The sequence below is a fragment of the Lygodium microphyllum genome, chromosome 16 (assembly GCF_053477565.2).
Source record: "Lygodium microphyllum isolate KBCC chromosome 16, Lygodium_microphyllum_v1.1.10, whole genome shotgun sequence".
Classification (NCBI taxonomy): Eukaryota; Viridiplantae; Streptophyta; class Polypodiopsida; order Schizaeales; family Lygodiaceae; genus Lygodium; species Lygodium microphyllum.
In genome coordinates, this window is record NC_141150.1 from 106,386,283 (window position 1) to 106,409,108 (window position 22,826).

The 22,826-nt window shown below is 36.7% G+C and overlaps 1 pseudogene; it reads right to left on the minus strand.

Moving 5' to 3' along the window:
- LOC148023204 (large ribosomal subunit protein uL18y pseudogene) overlaps positions 1-10,003 on the minus strand; it is a 10,566-nt pseudogene extending 563 nt beyond the window's left edge.
- Between the last annotated feature and the right edge of the window lie 12,823 nt (positions 10,004-22,826).

Sequence of the window (22,826 nt, forward strand, 5' to 3'; positions counted from 1 at the left end):
GAGGAGTCTATTGGGGGTAAAGGCACGTGTGCCTAGCTACCCACATTTACTCATTGTATAGTATACCTATACATGGCAAGTGAAAAGCATCCATCACTATTACTTTATTCTTTACTCTTGCAGTGACTATTGAATAAGGAACGGCCGGTCACACATTGTGACAATTGGAGTTTCCACATATAGTGTTTCTCTCTCTTACTCTCTTGCTCCATCTACCATAGCTTTTGCTTTGCTATTGCTTCCACTCATATGCTTCCACTCAAGTTCCACCTTTCAACTATTATCAAAGCTTAGACTCGAGTTTCACTAATCATTTGCTTTAGCCCATGAAGAAGCTTCATCTCAAGGTTTCATGGGAGCCATTATTTCTTTCTCCCGAGGTATGCATTGAGTCTTCCCTTCTCCCAGCTTGTTCTTGGCTTGTCAAAGATCTTCCTAGGGATTAGTTGAGCCTTGTTGACTGATTACTAAGCTAAGAAGTAGCCATGTTTCCCATTTTGAGTGGACATAGAACATCCTATAGAAGTCATGGACAACTATGGCAACTTGATAATGATTTCGTATTTTGGCCATAACTTTTGCATACAATATTTGTAGACAATTATACCTTTATTTATTCTCAACCTTTTGTTGTCCCTTTTGGATCTATTTTAGGGTTGTTTTGTTGTAATTACAACTGATCGTACTCTTGTCATTTGCAAACATTTGCAGTCATTATGGCAAGTTCATCATTAGATAGTACTGTTTTCAACATTAGAAAGCTTGATGGCAATAACTTCCAATATTGAAAGACATAGATATGAAATTATTGGTGCAAAAGAGACATATTAATCCATTAAAGTTAGATGGCATAAAACTTGAGTTTTATGATGCAAAGGATTGGGCAGAACTTGATCCCATAGGCCTACTCTCTATTGGATAGTTGGATGATGTAGGATATCATGTCTCTTTTGGTGATTTTGCATGGAAGATTATCCATGGTCACCTTTTTTTTTTGCTCAAGATGCCAAGGCTAACAGACTCTATTCTTTGTTTGTATATGGGTTAGTTGACCATGTATTGGTTCTAACCGATTTACCACATGTATCTTTATGGCATCGTTGCCTCGAGCACATGTCCTTGAAAGGAATGAAATACTTACTTGTTATTTACAGTATCTTCTATCTCTTCATTACTCATATTTTGATTCATGTGATCATTGTCTTATGGCAGGTAGACTCATAACTCACATAATAAGTCTGGCTCTACACGCATGGGTGAGTCTTTGACTCTTGTGCATTCCAATATATGTGGTCCCATGCCCTATCAGTCATTGGGTGGCATGTACTTTGTGACATTTATTGATGATTATTCATGTAAGGTCTGGGCTTATCCCATTAAGTAAAAATTAGATGTTTTGACTATATTTCAGCACTTCATTGCTCTTGTTGAGAAGCAATGTAAGTATAGGCTAAAATACCTAAGGTCTAACAACGGGGGTGAATATGTCTCTAAGGAATTTGAGAAGTTTGCAATGAACTGGGTATTAAGCATCAATTGACCACCCCATACATTCTGAAATGGTATTGTAGAGTGCATGAACAAGACTACTCAAGAAAGAGTCCCTAGTATGCTTAGTCAATCAAGTGAGGTAGTTATTACTATCATGCATCTCATTAATAGATCCCCATACATTGCTTTTGGTTGTAGGTTACAAAGGAGGTATGATCTAGGAAACCTCCATCATACGCTCATTTGAGAGTCTTTAGATGTGAGGCTTTCTACCATATTCTCAAAGACAAGCACAATAATTTGGACCTAAAGTTTGTCAAATGCATCTTTCTTGGATATGGTGATGCAAGTGAGATAAGCTATCTCCTTTGGGATCTACATGCTCAGACAATTATCCATAGCCATGATGTGATTTTCCATGAGGGGAAGGTGCATAAGTAACTTGAGCAACCAGTTGAGGTATGCAAGGTGGTCTTTTAGGAGGAGTCTCATACTGTAGTATAGCTAGCTAGTTAACTTACAATTGATGATATCATAGCCCAAGATCTGCCTATTCTACAAGATCGTGATGTTAAACAAAGAGGATATGCTTTGCAGGCTCCACATCTAGCTTTGAGGCACTTTGCTAGAGCTTCACATCCTCTTGATTGATATGAGTCATTTATGGATTATGTCATGGTGATAGACTTTGTTGAGCCACTTACCTATGAAGAGTCTATGCACAAAGGTGATTCTCATTCTTGGGAGAGGGCTATGTAGTTAGATTTTTATCCACTGCAAAATAACTATACATAGGACTTAGTTTCCTTGCCTAAGGGGAAATGTGCATTGCCATGCAAGTGGGCATACAAGTTGAAGGATACCCCTAGTCACCCAAAGTCAACAAATAAGGCTAGATTATTAATTACAAAGGGTCTTAAGCAAGAGCATGGTGTTTACTTTGATGAAGTCTTTTCTCTTATCATCAATATGACTACCCTACACTTGGTCTTGGATTTGGAGCTTTATCAAATGGATGTTAAGACGACTCATATGCATTATGAGATTCGTATGCAGCATCCTAAGGGATTTATGAAGAAGGGTAGGGGACACCTAGTGTGAAAATTGAAAAAGAGTTTTTATGGGATTAAACTAACATCTAGGGAGTGGTATGTGATGGTAGCCTTATTATCTTGGTGCTTTAGTGTTTATACATGAAGATTCTTTGTGGGATTAAGCTTATATCTAGGGAGTGGTACATGGTGGTTTATACACAAAGAAGGCATGTGATGGTATCTTTATTATCTTGGTGCTTTATGTTGATGATATGCTTATAGCTAGAGTACTTATTCTAAGTTGGATGCTTTAAAGACTCAACTCAGAAGAACTTTGAGATGAAATACATGGGACAAGCCTCACATATACTTGGTATGTGCATTACGACTAATTTCTCCAAGGGACTTCTCCACTTGTCCTAGAAGGAACACATACAAAGTAGTTGAGTAGTTTCATATGCAAGATGGTAAACCTATTGACTATCCTTTACCTTCTCATGTGAAGGTTAGTCACGCCAATTGTCCATAGTCAAATGATGAAAGGTCCAAAATGGTCAAGGTTCTATATGCATCTGTAATAGGCAAATTGATGTATGCCATGATAGCAACTCATCCTGATATAGCATTTGCAATGGGATTTGTGGCACATTATATGGTTACACTTGGCACAAGAGACATTGGGATGATATCTAAAAGGCACTACAGATATGTGCATTTGCTATGGTCCAAGATACTGCAGTCATGGGTTACACTGACGCCAACTATGCAAGACATTTAGAAAGTAGGAAGTCCATGTCTTCACTTTTGCTAGAGGTGTTGATGTCTCAAGTGCAAAAATGGATGGCCTTGTCTATTACTAAGACTGGGTTAGACTCTCTGACAGGGATCTATGGATAGTGAGGTTCTTCCGACGATGGAAGGATAGTCCTCGTGGAGATCAACAACGATAGGGGTGTACTACTTAAACCCTGGTTGTAATGGAACCCATGTAAAATATTATGAATATGAATACAATTTTTTTGGCGCGTCTTTTTTTTATTAGCTTGTTATTCATTTTATTTATGTCTTTGAGTTATCATTACATACGTTCGAATGAATACATGTTGTGCACGAATTTGATAAACCACTACGTGTTAAATTTAGGTTATGAATTGTGTTGCATATAAATCCAACAAGCAACATTCAAGTAAAAAACAATAATAAACGACACATATGACAAACTACATTGCACGCAAATCCAACAAACATCAATTTTCATTACTTTAAGCGAAGATTACAAACTGCATTACATTGGTGATGAGATATCATTTGGCAATAAGTACATCTACTCTCTCCTAAGCTTCTTCGAGCTACACTTCCCATGGTCAGTGTGAGGTTCCTCCTCCAACAGACGCAGAGGAGTCCTCTTAGTAGTCGACTGAAATTCATATCCATGCACATCACCATCCCATCTCCCCATGGGAAACCTTGGACTTAGTTGAACATGGGAATCTCAGCTCTACTTCACAAGAGAAGCATGGATAAGTCACCCCTAATAGCAATCTAACACCCACCTAAGAAAGACCACCTTATAATCAATCAAAGGCAGGAGTGAGGTTAACACCGTACTTGGTTCAAAAGAGAGTAAGAGGCGGGGGAGAGTGTGACTCGATCCCCCTACCCATAAGGTAAAATCTTAGCTCCAACCTCCTAAAACAGTGTTAAACCTGGTAACTAATCCTACCAGTATTAGGAGGGTCATGATTTAATTATCTCTATCTAGTGTTGGAAAGTTACCCGACTTATTAGGTCCACCCAACCATAGGCATCCAACTATCAGGATCAAAGTCTCCCACTTTCCTCGATGGATTTGCTTACTTTTCTAATTAGCAAACCATACTACCACACTGTTTGGACATATAAAATCAGCTTCCTTTTATTACTCCATTAAATTGGGTTCGTTAAACTCAATCTTTAGCACATAACAAAAAATTAAGAAATTAGATACTTTATTTCATAATAACATCTAAAACCATCACTCCGCAAAGTGATACAAAACTGTCTTTCCACAAAAAGACACTGTCCAGTCTAGAATAGGACCTTCCAATCCCTCGGGATTGGGTTATATGTGATCGCACTCCATCTGCATTCAACAGGGAATTTACTAGCTCAGAGCCCCTTTAAGCTTCCCTCAACCTCCCGAGCTATCCTACATAACAGGGGAACTTACCACTCGGCCCTTTGCCCTCTTAGGTGCTCGAGTGATCAAAAATCAAAAGCACTTACCTCCCTCAGGAACATAGGATCCCCACCCACAAGTGAGTTTTTCCACACTCCGCAGAGTGTTAGGGAGCATTGGGTTGGGGATCTCGATGTCCTGAACTACCACAATCCACAACTCATTCAACTATACAAGCCCGGAATCATAAGAGCCATAACTCATCATTCACAAATCCAAAAGCAGTCATACTAACATGCTTTTACAAATTTCAGTAAGATCTAACTAATTGTGATCATTTTCTTATGTACTAATAAGAATATATATGTTTGGCCATCCATTGTGATTATGGTTTATGGCTGCAACCTTAGTTTGTTGTGGAATAACCCGTCCTTTGGGTTGAATGGATTCGAGATTAACTTTCGCTTGCATTTTTAGTAGCGAATACTTCTTCATGTTGGGGAGTTCTTTGAGCGTGACCTCGCTCACAGCATCTTGACATCTCTTGGGAGCCATGGAAGAAGCTGATGGATTCGAGCAATGCTTCCGCGTAGGTGTCCAGGGAGAGGGAGAGATTCGGCTTATTGTAGTAGAACTTCGTCGCATCAACAACAGAGAGACTTCTGCACGGATCGTTGTGGGTGTGTGTGTGGGTGTGTGTTCCTGACGTGATAGAGCGTCACATAACCAAGGGGGTAAAAAGATGACATTTACTTTTTAGTGTTTTTAATGATGTCATCGATGATAAAGAGGAAACGCTTTCTTTTAGCATTTTTTAATGATGTCGGGAGGCGCTCCATTTTCATAGCACAAGGATACCAATTTAACGAATACATGGGCGAGCACCACACGTCTCATCGTCGAGCGGCGTCACTCCAAGGCTCACGACTAAGGCATAGACATTGGCATTGGGCTACGAAGGCTTCATTGGCACCGTTGGCTATGCATGAGAAGCTCCCATTAGCTTGTAGGAAAATCTTGTCGGAGGTCATCCCGGCAATGTCGTCAACCAAGTGCACTTAACTATCAAGTGACTATCCACTAGGCTAGTTCTTTTTTTTGTTCTATACTACAAACATAGTCTTAATAAGCTAGTCTTAGGAGGGTCTCCCAAGTCTTCCTTCCATGAACTCACATATAATACAGTCTCATCAGGGCAGGGAGGTGGGTGCACAATGGCTAAGCTTTGTGCTGCCTCTATGCTCGGATTGAGTGCGATCTCCTCAAGATCCCTCTCGAAATACTCTAGCTTTGGCTAAGAGGGTGCATCTATGTCTTTGTCACTATCCTCTTGCACCTTAGTGCACAAAAAATATATGAAAAATGTTGCATCATGCTTAATGAGATCCATCGTGGCGTGGTCCTGGGATGAGGTGGGCACTGCTCTAGCGCAAAGATGTTGCCCCACACGCACCAAGGCTCGATTTATTGCATTTGCATGGCTCAATTTGGCACGTAAACTAAACAAGAAATCTATAAGGACCCACTTGAGATCAGAGTCCAAAATAGAGCAAGTGAGAGGGTTTGCCACATCACAAAATGATTCCACTATACTAGAGCTAGGGTCTACGGCAGAAAGCGAGCTCTCTAGACTCAAGGTCATGCAAAACCTAGGGTATATATGGTCTCCTATGTGTGCATAGCATGTGGAGCTAATCCATGTGACAAAGGTGGGAGTAAATACATGTAATTTAAAAAAAATAGAAGTTGTAGAGGGGATCATAAGACATTAATTGGATTTCTTATATCAGAAAAGAAATGGGCCAATGACTCTCTGCGCTAACCACAAAAGGATTATGACCATTCCACAAGATAACCACATCTATGAGAGCTATATGTGTCTCATCTCGGGTATCTTGATCCAAGTTGATCCACTCCCCTTGCAAAAGTCAGCATCTTCTATATCAAAAGTGAATGCACAAAGTCTGTCTAGTGATGAAATACGTGTAATAAAAACAAAAATAATGGTAAGTAAATGCGACTAACACAACAATTCATCTAAGCAAGACATATGTCAATTAAATCAACTCATGCACTCAATTAAATCAAGGCATTTACCTAAATGTGAGATCAAATTGGTTGACCATGCACTCAATTGTCTCATCAAAATGTGTTCTTTTGACTTTCCAAGACTTACCCAATAGTTAACTCATCCATTCCTGGGATGGACAATTGCATTGATAAGTCATCTTTGTTTTCTTCAAAACATCACATGAACCAAACAAATGTGCAAACAATGAGAATGGAATAAACCAACTAATATGCACAACTTTGGAGACTATGGTGGGTTTCATATCACTATTGATGTCAAATTTTATCTTGGACTTACATGCTCCTGACAACTCCAAGCTACCAATCAACCATTCACCACTAGATAGTGGCGGCAATGGGACATGTAATCTCTGGCTTTCTACTACATAGAATGAATTATAAAAAAAGATATTTTGAGTTGCAAGTTGACTTGCAAAGTTATTATCATAGATCAAATAACTTATGTCTTCATGCCAAACATATATCTTGTCGCTCAAACATTCCACATTCTGCCATTCATGCAGAGTTGATGGATATAGAGTTGTCAGTCAAATAAGATTGAATTAGAACACTACAAAGATTTTTTTAAAACAACTCTGATGCAAAATAATAAACAATGATAAAATTTAAAAACTTACTATTTTTTTTATAATTTGCAATGTAGTTCTCGTCGTGTACACAGATTTGTTTGTGCGTATAACATGTTGGATCAACACTTCTGTTCTGTGCTTGTTCCATTAAATACTTTTCTGAACTCTAAAATTCTACCTTTCCAATGTTTGCTGGGGTTTGCAACATCCTTATGCCTAACCTTGAAACTCCCTCATGTACTTGGGAGCATCAAAATCCAATCCAACTTATAGTACTTATCACAAATCCAATTACCACCACTATCTTTCCTATTGAAGACCTCCATTGCAAGTATGTTACTGATGTTGTTCCTCCGTGAAGACATCTATAATAACCAAATAAAAAAGTTACCTATCAGCATATGTATAATTTGCAAATGTTCTCTCCAAATGAAATGAAATTTAAATGGAGATTTTTTTTAAAACATTGTACCTGTAATTCTTTTCACAAAGAAGCCTCGAGATGTATTGAACATGAAGTTGACTTATAATAAGACCATTGTTTCTTCACTGACAAATTCCTAGAGTACAAAAACAAAAGAAATCTCAGGTCAAAACATACATATAACTTACATAGGCTTTGTCCAAATGATTTGAAACTTAACCATGGAGCAATATAAAAAAATAACAATATACATGTGGCTCTCTTTGCACAAAAACCCAAAGATGTTAAAGAAGTTGAGATTTTAAAAAATCATTATTCTCTATCATCGAAGATTCTTAGAGTAAAAAAACACAGGAAAGCTCAATATGCATATAACTTGCCAAATGAGATAAAATTTAACTATGAAGCAGCAAAAAAACAAGATGACATACATGTAACTTTGTTTATAGAGAAATCATAAGATGTTGAAGAAGAAGTTGAGTGTTCAAAATATCATTGTTCTTGACTGTAAAAGACTCCACAAGGTTTTCCCAAATGAGATAAAACTTTACCATAGAACATCCATGGAAGAGAACAATATACCCGTAAAGTTTTGTGAAGAAAATCAGGGCTTTGGTAGAACAAGATCCACTCTCATAAAACATGTGAAACTCACTCTGTGTTTGTGTAGAGAAAATGAAATTTCACAAGGTTACAGATAGGGCAAGCAACAATGAGGCTGTAAAATTTCATCAGGAAAGAAGAAGCGGGGAAAGAGATATGATAAATTTGAGTTTCGCCTAAGAAAGAGGGGAAAACTAAAAAGGGGAGAAATGAAAAGTCAAACATAAAAAATTAGAAAATGAAAATTCAAGTCACAAACTTCTAAGAAGCAACAACATTGTATTCCCCACATTTCCCCTTATTTTATTGTTGAGGGAAGATTTGGGCCAAGACATGGCTAGAAGATTCATGTTACATGAATTTGGAATCCCAGCTCTCTCATTGGTTAGAGGCCTATATTTGTTTATTCCTTCCTTAAGGGGCAAAAAAGAGAGCCCATATTTCTCCTAATTCACAACATGGTATGTATGGATAGCAAGGATTTCATGAGCAGCAAGGCTCTCATGATCTACATAACAAGATTCATCTCACTAAGTACAATGGGCAATCTTCCTCACCATCAGACTTGAAGGAATGGACATCCAAGTTAGAGTTCTACTTCAATATCTACCACCACGCTGATGATCAAAAAATTATCTTTGCTTCTCTCCACTTGAAAGGATTTTCCCACATATGGTGGCACTATATCAATTGAGAGAATCATCAGTTCATTGATTGGGAAGACTTTAAAATACATATGGTTCAAGTATTTGTATCCCATGGAAAAAGAGTAATTGGCAAGATGATGGTATGCTCTTGACCAATGTAATCTCACTACTCGAGAGTACACAAATCAGTTTATGAACTTGAGCATGTATGTGGAGAGCATTAGTGATGATGCCAAATTGCATAAGTACATCTATGGGTTGGAACTGAGCCTATCGGTGGATGTCATGGCTCAAAAGCCTACCACATTCTTTGATGCAATTGAATTGGCTAAAAGATATGCAAGAAATTATTATAAGAATGAAAGTTTTTAGCAAGGTTATGGACGTCCATGTATCCAATCGAGATCAGTCCCATATGGAGGTAGTTTTAGAGGCAATTTCATGCCTAGTAGCAACCCCAAAATACCCACTTTACCCCCTTTCCATGCTAAAAGAAAGAAGGGCACTTTTGGGATAGCATTTGGCTCTAATATTAAGAGTAAGTATGTTGAAAATAAACACTTCACGGCATCACCCTCCAATTGCTCTAATGGCCAATGGTTTATCTCACTGGATGTTGTGAAGGAATGGAAGGAAAAAGGCCTATGTTTTAAATGTGGGGATAAGTGCACTATTGCAAACAACGATGCGTCCAAGTGCCCTTACAAGACATCCAAGCTCAAGGTTCATAGCATTTATGTCATGGAAAATTTGGTATAATGTTGAGGATGACTTACCTGTTCACAATGATGAGCATGTTGAGGATGTGGATCACGAGTAGTTCTATGACCCAGAGGATGGGTTCCCTTTTGACCCGGTCGACTGTCCGTGTGCCAGGCACTTGATTTGACATCCCACCTAACTACCATCTCCCTTGATCCATCTCCTTGGATACTTGGATGGGTTCTCGGAGCCCCAGCACCTTGCACATTCAAGGCAGTATTCATGGGAAGCATGTATTTATCCTTATGGGCAATGGTAGTACTTACAATTTTGTTAATAAATCAGTCATTGACCGGTTGGAATGCACCCCTACAGAATTACAACACCCCCTGAAAGTTCAAGTAGAAAATGGAGAGGAAGAAATCATCACACATGTATGTCCTGTAGTCCCCCTATGCTTGGCTGAAAATTATGTGGTATTGGTTGACCTAATCGCCTTAGATATGGGTCCCATTGATGTTGTCTTGGATTGTGATTGACTGAAACAATTGGGAAAATTTTATACGGACTTCTCTAATCTCTATATGGAGTGTATGATGCATGGACAGCTCATCCACTTAGAGGGAATTCAAGATAATGCTGATTTCTAGCTTACTACAGCAAAGCAACTCAAACGGGAGTTTAAGAAATGCTCACTGATCTTTGTCTTGCAATTGAATAACGAAAATTTAGATCAATCCTCCAAAGCATCTTAAGGATTTAGCCTTGTAGGCCTTACTTGAGGAGTACAATGATTTATTTTAGATGCCTACATCCCTTCTCCCTAAGAGGCAAGTGGACCACCCACTTGATTTAGAGCCCCATACCAAGCCAATGAACAAGCCACCTTATAAACTATCCAAGTGTGAATGTGAAGAGGTTGCAAAGCAAGTCAAGGAGTTTCTTGAGATGGGTTTCATTGAATTGAGTTCTTCCCCTTATGCATGGAGAAGACTTTCCTAGTCTCATCCACATCCAACTCACCGAGAACTCACCTCAATTTGCACTGATCTTTCCAACATACCCATATCTACAAAAGATCTCCTCAAGCAAAAACTTGAATATGACACTGTTAGCCTTTGTTCTCAATGCTTTACCCTCAACCTACATGGTGAGATCTTCCCTTGCTAGAACAATGCACCTCATCTTCCAAAGGCCAATCGGCATAGTAACCAAGTCAATCGCCCACTTATAAAGCATATAAAGTGGATAAGTCAAATATAGCTTGTCTTTATGCCATACTAAAGAATATAATTGGCAATTCTTGCATGTCTCTCAACCAAGTGAAATACATTGTTGTACATTCCTTTCTACCAATAACGTTCTTTGATCTTGTTGTATATGGCCCATACACCTTTGCATTCAGCCCATAGGCTCTCATGGAATTGTTTCATGACCTACAACTATGTAGTCCTGCCACAAACTACTCCCAAAGGTACTCCTCTCTTTTTAGTATGCTTCCATAGTAGCCCATCTCTTAAGAAATACCCATATACCTTTTGTCTAATCTTCCTAAACTCTACATCATACAATTTAATTCTCTTAGTCAGTGTACTCGAGTTCTAACCTATTTGCAGCCATTTACCTATATAGAGATCCTTAGAAAATACCTATATAGAGATCCTTAGTCAGTGTACTCGATTTCTAACCTATTTGCAACCATTTACCTATATAGAGATCCTTAGAAAATACCTCAATCATACCTACATCATACAACTTAATTCTCTTAGTCAGTGTACTCAAGTTCTAACCTATTTGCAGCCGTTTACCTATATAGAGATCCTTAGTCAGTGTACTCGAGTTCTAACCTATTTGCAGCCATTTACCTATATAGAGATCCTTAGATATCCTTAGAAAATACCTACATCATACAATTTAATTCTCTTAGTCAATGTACTCGAGTTCTAACCTATTTGCAGCCATTTACCTATATAGAGATCCTTAGAAAATACCTCAATCAAATAGACATATCATATGTGATCAATAATGGCTGAAATCTCAACCTCCCCATCATCTGCAATAAGTATATCCTCATCCCCAAATCTAACCCTAGATAGCATATTGGTAACCATATTTTATTTTCCCAAAATATGCTCAAATTTTTGATTCATCAACTTTATATATGCTATCCATCAAAGCATAGCAATGTTAGGTGTTAGAGCAACTAGTGATCATCCCTAATAAAGTCAAGAAATCAATCTCAACTACAACAAAAGCACCAATAAAATATTTTTTGTCACAGTTAAGAGTAGTCACAACTCCCCAAAGCTCTATTTTGATTTGTGGATACCTTCTTTGCCTCTCATTTAAGACTTTTTCTCCAAACTACATAGCATACCTGTGTCTCTTCTCATCATCCTATCCACAATGACCCAACCAATTTGAATAGGACTAGTCAAGTGAATTCTAGTAGATGGCTGTGAAAGCGATGCATCATTCCTAGAGACTAGAGGATTGTCAAGAATTGATTGATTGTTCAACGTTCTGTTCACACAATCGTTGTTGTCATTTTGTTGTTACTTGTATTTCTTCTGTGGATGCACCATTCTTTTGCAAGATGACAGCATGATGTTGCATTTGCAACAAAGTGTTTGTAACCATGAACATTCAATTTCTCATCCTTCTTCTCTTCTACACAACCCTTTATAGGTAGATTATCCAAGAATAGTATTGTAAGGTGAGGGATATAATCATATAGGACCTTATACATGGAATTCATCAGATGCACTATAGAATTTTTTGCTCCATGTGGTAAAGTGTACATCTTGAAAAGTCCCAATGGAGGTTTCATGGTAGTCAAGTCTCTACTCTCCAAGGCAAGCTGCAATTGATCATACTTGCAAATGCCTAATCAAACGCATCCACAACTGGCCCTACACCTATATTCTTGATAGTCACTTTGTTCACTAGCTACAAATCCTTAATAAACTTAAGAGACCTATTCTTCTTGGCCACTATGAATAAAGTGTATAAGATGGCTCAGGTATCCCCATCTAGATCCTTTCATTCAATAGCTCAATCAAGTTCAATAGATGAGCTCTAAGCACTAGAACAAGATGAAGATTCCAAGGTATATAAGGGATAGTAATATCTGGATCCACATATCTAATATCATGTGCAGATAGAATGCAAATGCCCTACCATGCCACTCTAACATCCCCATAAAACATTGTCTTTTAGTTGAAGGTAAGAACTCTCCATTTTCAACCTTCAACTCTGCTAATATCTTTGTTAAAAACTTATTAGAAACATGTGCGGGATTTCTCAAGTTTGGCTATGTTGCAACCCTCTTTATCTACTCTCATCACTATTACAAGGAAATGGCCTTGCCACCAATTTTACTTTTGTATCCATAGTTTTATACTTAGTCTAAATCCTAGCTTCATTCTTCTCCCCTAGTAAACTTAACTCTTGCTACAAATGCATAGCACCCAACTTTGTTGGTTGAAATAAATAGCTCCTCTTCTCTTTTGATTGCATACAAAAAGCCCCAACTCTATACATTAACAAGAATTAGCATTAAAATCTTCTTATTGAAATAATTCATCTCCCTGTAACCATGTTGGTTGAAATAATTCAACGCTCTTTTTAGTTTATTGAACTACATCACTCAATGACTCTTTTTGCTTAATAGACTCGACATCCAACACTTTCTACCACATAAACCTAGCAATCTCATGATAGATATCCAGGGAATGTACTTATACAAAACTAGGACCACGTCGCATCTCATTTTTTAGCACATTCTCAACAAGAGCATCATCATCACTCTCCTCAACTAGTTCATTCAATCGTAATACCTTGCATGTTAGGTTTCTCCATAGATTGAATCACCCATTTCTTCCTCTTTATGATATCTATAATTTAATTGTAAAACTTTCTCTTTGTAATCCCTAAAAACCTCTCCTAGAGTAAACACAACCTTGCTGTTTAAGATCCTCTTCTCCAAATATTTTTTAAGATCTATAGTAGACTCAATATTTGAAACAAGGTTGTAACCTACTTGTTTCTTCATTCTAGCATTCTCCTTCTTTTGTATATCTTCTTTACTTTGATCAAGGCGGTGCTGCAAGCTCACCCCTCTAGTCTTCTTAGAACTACTTGGAGCATCACCATCCTCTTATGCTTCTCCTTAAAAATCACTTATGTTTCTTGAGTCTTTGCTAAATAAGAATAAACCAAATATATGTCAACTAGAGAGTCCCATCCAGTCAATTATCTAATGTTCTTTCTTGTACTAAATAAATCAGCTTGATGCACTTTGCCCTTATTTGCAGTCTACAAAGCAAATAGACATAACTGTAACTTGCTTTTCAGTTTCTTCTCAATCTAAATACCATAAGTTGAAGCATCACATGTGGCTACATAAGATGTTTGAGTAGATATATCCTCAAATATCTTTCTCATTTCTCCTTAACCAAAATTAGTAACAATAGGCTTCCGTGTCATGGATGCATACATCTTCCCATATTTCCAAAAAACCAACTTCTTTTGCACAACATCCTTGAATGATTCATAGTCTCTATGCTCATGTTTAAGACTATCACATCATATGCATCTTCTTACAAAAGTATTTCTATATGGAGATTGAGAAGGATGATCTTGCCTAAAATCTTCCCATCAAACCATTTTAATCTGCACATCCTCTATTCCCTTTACCAATTTTTCAATGACATCCTCCTTTCCTATAATAGGTGTAGATACCAATGGTTGTGGCCTAGGCAAAGTCTCAAACCATAAAGGCAATAGCAATAGAAGTAGAAGCAGGGGAAGTCATAGAAGTAATAGAACCATTCTGTAATTTGGCTTTCCACATCTTCCTCTTAATCAATATAGAGACCGTATCCTTAGCATTTTGCCAATCTATTTTAAGTCCCATTGGATTAGTTCTATTCTCTTGAAGTTTTCCTACTTCCACTTGCAATGGTTCATCAACAACCTAAAAAAACAATTCAACTTTTTCCAATTGCGAAGTTGTCTACTCTGCAACATCCAAATGACTTATTTTTCCTTCAAAAGTTCACATCAACTCTGATGTAACCATCCCTTTATTAAGCTTATAAACCCACTCTCTAAATGTCCTTTGGGTATCCAACCCTAGATCCTCCAAGAAATACTTCTCTTTCAATGCTTTCTTAAATACATTCCATGTAGTATCATGCCCATAGAGCTCATTTATACACATTTTCAATGAAAAGTCACAAGAGGAACAAAATATTGGCTCATCAATCATATAGGAACCCCAAAGAAATCCATATATGCCTCATACAATTTCAAATAACTAGAGATATTCCTACCATAAACAATTTCCTTTCATTAACCACAACTTTCATAACTTTAGTTAATGCATTCTCATGCTATGCATTAGCCTACAATTACATACATTGCATTATTTGCTCTTGATGCACGTGTTATTGCTACTATTACTGCATATACATGTTCAAAGCCTTCACAAGATAGTATCATCCATACACTTAGGCATACCTTTAGATCCCAAAGGATCTCCCATCTTGCAATTTTCAATGTGGCATTTCACATTGGGTTCACTAGAATTGTCAAAGGGATTCAGTGACAAGCCACAATCCAGAGGATCACAAAGGACAATTACAAGATAGGAGTACAATTGTTGGAAACCAAAAGAGAATCTATAAAGTCAAAGAGATGCTCTTGTAAGATACATTGCATTGTCTAAGGCAAAGTTTGAGCCACACTAACAATCCATGGCCCATCAACTCAAGGAATCCACTCAAGAATCCAAAGAAAACCCAAAATCTATAATGTAGTAGTATCTAGAAGATCTAAACTCATTAATAATGCTCAAAAAATGGAGGAAAGATATCATGAACTTTACACCATGTGGCACTATAAAATCCTTTGTTTGCACCAACATTTTAACACCCTTGGTAAGTCTCGAGATCAAGGTGTTGCATACAATCATTGGGTCTCAATTAGAATGACAAATATTTGCTTTAATTTTGCTAGCTCTCTAGGAGCCAGTTGCATGACAGTGGCATAGCATGTGCATATGACAAGACTAAGAATTAAATCAAAGAGATGCTCCTCAACAAGATACACTACTCTGTCCAAGACAAAGATTGAGCTAGACTGATAATCCATGGACCATTAACTCAAGGAATCAACTCAAGAATCCAAAGCAAACCTAGAAACTATAATGTAGTAATACGTAGAAGATCTAAACTCTTTAAGAACGCCCAAAACCATTGGAGTCAACATATCATGAACCTTACATTGTGTGGCATTATAAAGTCCTTTGTTTGCACCAACATTTTAACACCCTTGGTAAGTCCTAAGAAGGTATAGGTGCTTTGTATAGTCATTGGGTCTCAATTAGGATGGTGATTCTTTGCTTTGAACTTGTAGGCTCTCTAGAAGCCAATTGCATGACAATTGCATGGCATATGCATTTGACAAGACCAAGAAGTACATAAATTCATCTATAATATGACATAGGTATTTAAAGGTCTTCCCATGATAGTTATCAAGTTTGTTCATTTAACATTCCCTTCCAAGAGTATAGCACCTTCTGCTATAAAATCGCAAATTGCAATATTCTTTGACAAGCAATTATTGCTACAGTCCCAATACATAGGCAATCTCCATCAGTTCTTCATATTGGATTCAATCGCACGAACTTGTCTATAAGGGCTAGATTTCAAGTATTAAATGGATCAAATCTTGTTATAAGACATGCGTAATATAAATCTACACTATTTTTTGGGGCAATTATACTTTATATTTCATGAAATCACCAAGTTTTTATTTGAATCTAAAGATGTCAAAAAGTATTCGCGTGAGAAGTTTCTCAACATTAGTTTCAAACACACATTGCAACAAAACGCATCTTCTTTTAGTTCAATATATAAATATTTATCCTAATCTATCTAGAAAATAAGTACACTTTATTTTGTAATATCTCAAAGGAGAAAATAGGCACATTTGCGAGGATATCTTACATGTAGGTATAAGGTCTTGAGTGTATGCACATAGTTATGTTGTTTTAGTGTTTGAAGAAATGAGTTGAGAATGAAAAGAAAGGGTTTAAAAAGGGACCCCAAAATAAGGAAAAAAAAAAACCTTTTGGCCTTGAAAAGTGTGTTCTTTTTTGAAAAAATAATATTTTTTAAAAAATCTAGGGCTATGGTCTTTACCACCTTTTGAGAAGTCCTATATAAAAGAGCCGTCTATTTTAAACAAGACATTTACAAGGACATAGTTCATTACATTCCAAACCTAATTTTCACAAGAAAATTTCTAGTTTTGGCAAGTGCATACTCTTGAAAGATATCAACTACTGGGAAAAGCCAAAATCTTTGGGTCTAATCTCCATCTCCTAATCTTTAATTAAATTTTGATGTTGAATATTGCTAAATAAAATGCTACCTAGAGTTTCAATCCTTGTAAGCCTGACTTTCTTCAAAAGTGCGTAATTACTAGTGAGATTGATAATTAGTTAGCTTGTTTTCTTGAGAAACACAGTTTTTGGGATCTATGCATGCCAAGGGCTGAAGCATATAATCTTATGATCTTATTTGCCATTATCTAATGAAATACGAATGTGATGGCTTGTACTACTTTTCCTTGTTTATACTTCGCTTTTCATAGGAAACATTATAGGATTTATGTATTTAATGTTATATCCTTCTTCACCATTATCTTCTATTTTTGTGTCATTCTTCACCATTGCATTATGAAATGTGAATATAATGGGTTATGCTACTTTTTCTTCTTTAGTATTTTGCATTTCATAAGACAGATTGTCCTTCTTCACACTGCCTTATGAAATGGCTTGCACTACTTTTGCTTCTTTCTCCTCTAGATGAAAACCTCCAACGAACTGCCTAATGGAAATGATAAAAGATAATGAAAAGGACAAGAATTGACCAAAAATGGATCAGTGCAAGGAATTTGATAAAGGATCATGCACATGATGAGAATTGACCAAAAATGGATCATTGCAAGGAATTTAATAACCAAATAAAATTGTTGTTATACATGGCTATACATAACAATTCTGGTTGCTTGCCTAAGGGAATATGAACAATTTCTAGAATGATCATTCATGTGGGACAAGGGAGAACATGTTTATAAACATCACTAAAAAATTATATGTGTAATTGTGCAGCATATGCTAAGAGTTGAAGCTAAGGAGCTCTAGTTGGTTCTCTCCCACATTGAGAATTATGCAAACAGCACAACTAAATCCCAAGAATTGGAACTAAAGACATGAAGACAAAGCAATTTTGATAAGCATTGGTATACCATGCAGGCCTTGGTCACAAGACTAGGATATCAACTAATGACTATCATTGAGAAAAGATGAGTTGTATGGAATTCTATGAATGACCTGATGCATGTAACTTCCAATTCCTTTTAAGTACTTGTGACTATCCAAAATGCTAGACTATCTCTATTGATCCAAGATCACTCTCCATTGAACAAAATTCTCACAAATGACAAATTACGCGTTGGTAGCCTTGATTGGGCATGGTATGGGACATCATTATGTATAAACTATTTTTTAAAAAGATTCCATTATTCCTTCATGCTTATGAGAGCTTGTATGTCATGTTCTTCACTCTCTCTTACCTCAACCTCATGCACACACCCTCAATATATGGATAGAAAAAAGAAGAGAAGTGGCTTCACATGATTGATTCCTCATTCCCTCTCACTTTCACCCGCTTCCTCTCCTCCTCCATTCTCTCACAAGCATGTAAAATGAGAACCAAGAAACAAGGAGTCCTAAAGTTTGCATACACATGAATATCTTGCTCTATTCTTTTTCAACACTTTCATACATGAGTGTTAGGGTTCCCACTCCTCTTAGGTATCTTTTTCACTTTATAGCCTCATCTAGTCCTCTATTTTCATGTTTTTTGTAAGGTCTATGGACCATCATAAGATGTAAATTAAATAAAGTACATTTCATTCTCCTTTTAGGAGCCTATCAATACTAATACAATGTGCACAAGTGTAAGCTTGAGTCTTTCACTTATAAGAACAAACTAATAATACAATTGCTTCAATGCACATTCCAAATGTTGGCACCTGACTTGTTGTAATGCAACACAAAAATTATAATCATTTTTAAATTAATGCTAACACATTGTCTCCACATTGTGATTTTGCTTGAATTACATCATTGTTGCTATTTATAGTTAGCATTACCCCTCTCCTAGACAAATGCTTCGTCATGTGCCTTGTCCATTGGCGTTTTCCCATTAGGATCCATTTTGTTGGCTTCAGCAATGGCATGGGACCATTGCTAGTGTGTCTTCCCATTTCTATTTAGGGGATAAAGGCTACTTGTACTTGGGAGACTTTATGATTTTTGGCAAGTTAGCAAGTAGATTTAATGGTTACTCTCATCAATGTTTGATGTTCCTATTACCTCCCTTTTAAATCATTCTTAGTTGGAGTAAGCAATATTATTGGAATTCAATAGCTTTGGCTCCTTCTTTGACAAAGATGACTTTTCAAATACCTTTGATTTTGCTTGAGATTCAATACAACTACTTGAGCTAGTTGCACTTTGGGTGTTGTAGTTCCCCAAGTCTTCCTTTGATAAATGAGAACTTGCCAATCCTTAATTTATTGGGATAGTTTTTATTCAAGTGTAACAACTTAGCTCTTGAGCAAGGCTCGTGTTTAGGCCTTGATTTGTTTCTTTGTGAGTCCATTGGGGTCTCAGCATCATTTGTGGAGGTGTTCCTATGGCTAGCTTAGGCATCCATAACTGTTAGTCTCCCACATAGCACACAATAAGATCTTGAGAATCCATTAGTTATTTGTGCTAGCTCTCTACCAATGCTTAAGATTGTAAGCTCTTAGTTTATTTTTACTTTTTAATGGTACTTAGTAGATTTAGTTTCCTTGCTTAGACCATGAGGATACCTACTGAGTGGTACTTTTTTTTCCTCTCATGCCTTGAGAAATTCTTTAAGAGCTTCCTTGTTGTTGCCATCACAAGGGATTTTTGACTCAAAGGTAGGCTTCTTACCCTTCCCTCAAGAATTGGCAAGGTTGCCTTTGTTGAAAGCTATGATTATCTTGACATCAACTTTGTTAGGCTCAAGTTTATTCAATGTGCTTCATAGTTCACTTTGCATTTAGTTGCATGCTTGAAAGTTCTTCGAAGCAAAAATTCATTCCCTACATCTACGTTCTTGATTTGGAAGCACATAAAACTTGGTAGGCATGCATCCATCTTCCATGGTAATGAAGATTTTGAATTTGCCTCAGATAGAATATGGGGGTCCTTTGTTTGGTTTGATTGTTATATTAGTCAACACAATCTTGTTGGGTTATCTTATTTGAGTCCATGCATTATGGGTTAGGATATTATAAAGTGCTCCTTCCTCAAGGAGAGCTTCAATGATGTTGTCTTATTTTGTGATGAGTTTGATCCTAATATAGTTAAGTGGTATTAGTTCCTTCTCTTAGGGTGGAAGGTTGGGGCCTTAACCTTTTAAATTTGAGATTTTTCATTCTGTGGATTACAACTAGATGCTTGGAGGGAAATCTCGATACATATGAGTAATAGTGCACTCATCACATCATATGTTTGCTTGATTTTCTAATAAAGGTTCTTGTTTTTTGTGATAGTTTTTGGACATGTACCTTGGTTGGTGGAAATTCCCACACTCAATCATTTGTCTTGACATGTGCCCTGGTTGGTACTAATTTCAACACCCAACCATTTGCCTCAAGTAATTCGCTCCTTCCCCTCTTCTAGGACCTAGCTTCATGATTAGAATAGGACAATGGTCCATGAGGACTGCATTACCCTCTTCATCATATGTCACAATTCGAATATGATAATGGTGCATCAAGACTACATTTCTCTCTTCCATGACTTAGCATCATGATTGGAATAGGAAAATGGTCCATGAGAACTGCATATTGTTGAAGGAGGTGCAAGAATATTCTCTACAAATGTTAACATTTTGTGTAGAACCAAGTGGCATTCGACTACGATCTACTAGTACTGTCTATTGATCTACCATCAGTCGTTGCTAATGTTCAATGTGTTGTTGTGGAGGCTTGGAGCGTTCATGTGTTGGAGCATCATGATGATAATCTAGTAGGCTTGCCACTAGTTCAAGAACAATTGGTGCAAATGCTATAGTTATTCATGTAAATGAGCAATGATCATGGTCCCTAGGTTGGCACTACATGAGCAGTAACAAAATGTTGGTGGTACTACAACTCCTCATCAACAATCGCCATCCCCTTAGTGGCATCGTTGTAGAAGCTGTAGGGCTAGGGCTTGCCCTTCTTGGCACAATACATATGGGGGTCAAGTGTGAAAATCTAGGTTTGCCTCCTGCTAGACAAAAGTGGGCAAGTCCAATGCTAACATGCATGTTGCTTGTGCATTGTGCCACTATGGCACCATTGAGGCTTAATAGATTTGTGGCATGGGGAAATTTGTGCTAAGTTTAAGCTTGAGAATTAACCCTCTTTCCTAGAATTAAGGCCAAATCATCATTATCTAGTAATTAATTAGTTTATTAATGATTAATTAGACCATCATTTAATTAATCAACTAGATTACTTAGCCATCATTAGTTAATGTGATGCTTCGAGTATAAAGTGTCATATGCCTTTATATCTTAGGATCAAAAGAATAAGCCTTTGATAACTCCATTCCTCCTCGTTTGCCATTTTATAATTGAGAGATCTATATTATCCGCTGACTTTGAAATTCATGGAGATCTTGCATATTGGCTTGTGGTAGAGAGCTTATGTACTAACTTATGACTAGAGAGAGCAAGGCTAAACCATTAGTGACCTTCAATATGACATGATCAATGTGATGTAATAGTTTGGTCAATTATTTCTATTTAGTTTAATGTTATCATACAATCAATTGTTTCAAGATTAATAGCGCTAAACTTTAATTTTCAATTTTATTATTATTTCTTTAATTCATTTATTATCATGACTATAGAATTCACTATAGTAAAGGAAACTACAATCTTCATAAGCATGACCTTTGTCAAGGTTAGAATCTTCTCTCAAATCTTTTTTTTTACTTCATCCCATGTTCACAATAATGAAAAGTAAAGAAAAGTATAAAAAAGCAAAGAAAAGTGTACATCTTCTTGAAATATGGTTGCCCTACAATTATGGAACAACGAAGAGAGCCATGCCAACTCTTTAATATATTGCTTGTATTTATCACTATGCTATTATGAAGTTCTAAGTTAATTCTCAGCTAAAAATAGAGTGAAATATCAAAACCACTACATCTCAAACTTTGGCTAAGCAAGTTTCTAGGTTTTGATTTTATGTTTTATAATTTTCTCAGATATGGCTAAAGAAACTTTAATGTGACAAGGTTAATATGATTTATCTAAAGTTGATGAAAACCTTAGGGGGATCACTATATATAAACCCTCAATATCATGTGCATTCAAAGGATATTAGAAAATACCATTTCCTTACATGTTGTAAGGTAATAAAATAACCCATTTTCCTTTTAAAAACTTACATATTTTTTCCAAATTATAATTTAAAAACCCCTTCCATAAATATAAGCTTGTAAAATTTACTGTATAAAATAACCCTTTTACTGATCACACATCGCACGCTTATATTTTTTTAGGTGACCCCCCCCCCCAAAAAAATGAAATCAATATAAATCAAGTAGTTTTTTTAAATATAGAGATAAATGTGCCTTCTTATAACTAATAGAATACACAACAATGATGAGATAAACACAAATGGAAAATCATATGGCCTCATTAAGATCTTCTAGGAAAAGAAAAAGTATCACCTCTAGAAAAACGTCGCTAAAATTATAAACAATATCTTGGCTATAGTTATCAACCTAGTTTAGAGCCATTTGGCCTAGAAGGTGGCCCAATGGTGAGTTATCTCCAATATTGCATTTTCCCACATCTTGTCACCACAACCATACATATTTAACTCTTGGAGGATAGAGTTAGCATCCTCATATCCATGGTTAGTCTTGGTGCCATCCTCTTCATATATGGGAGGTTCATTGTTCCACCTCCACGCCTTGTATCACTTTTGGTGTGT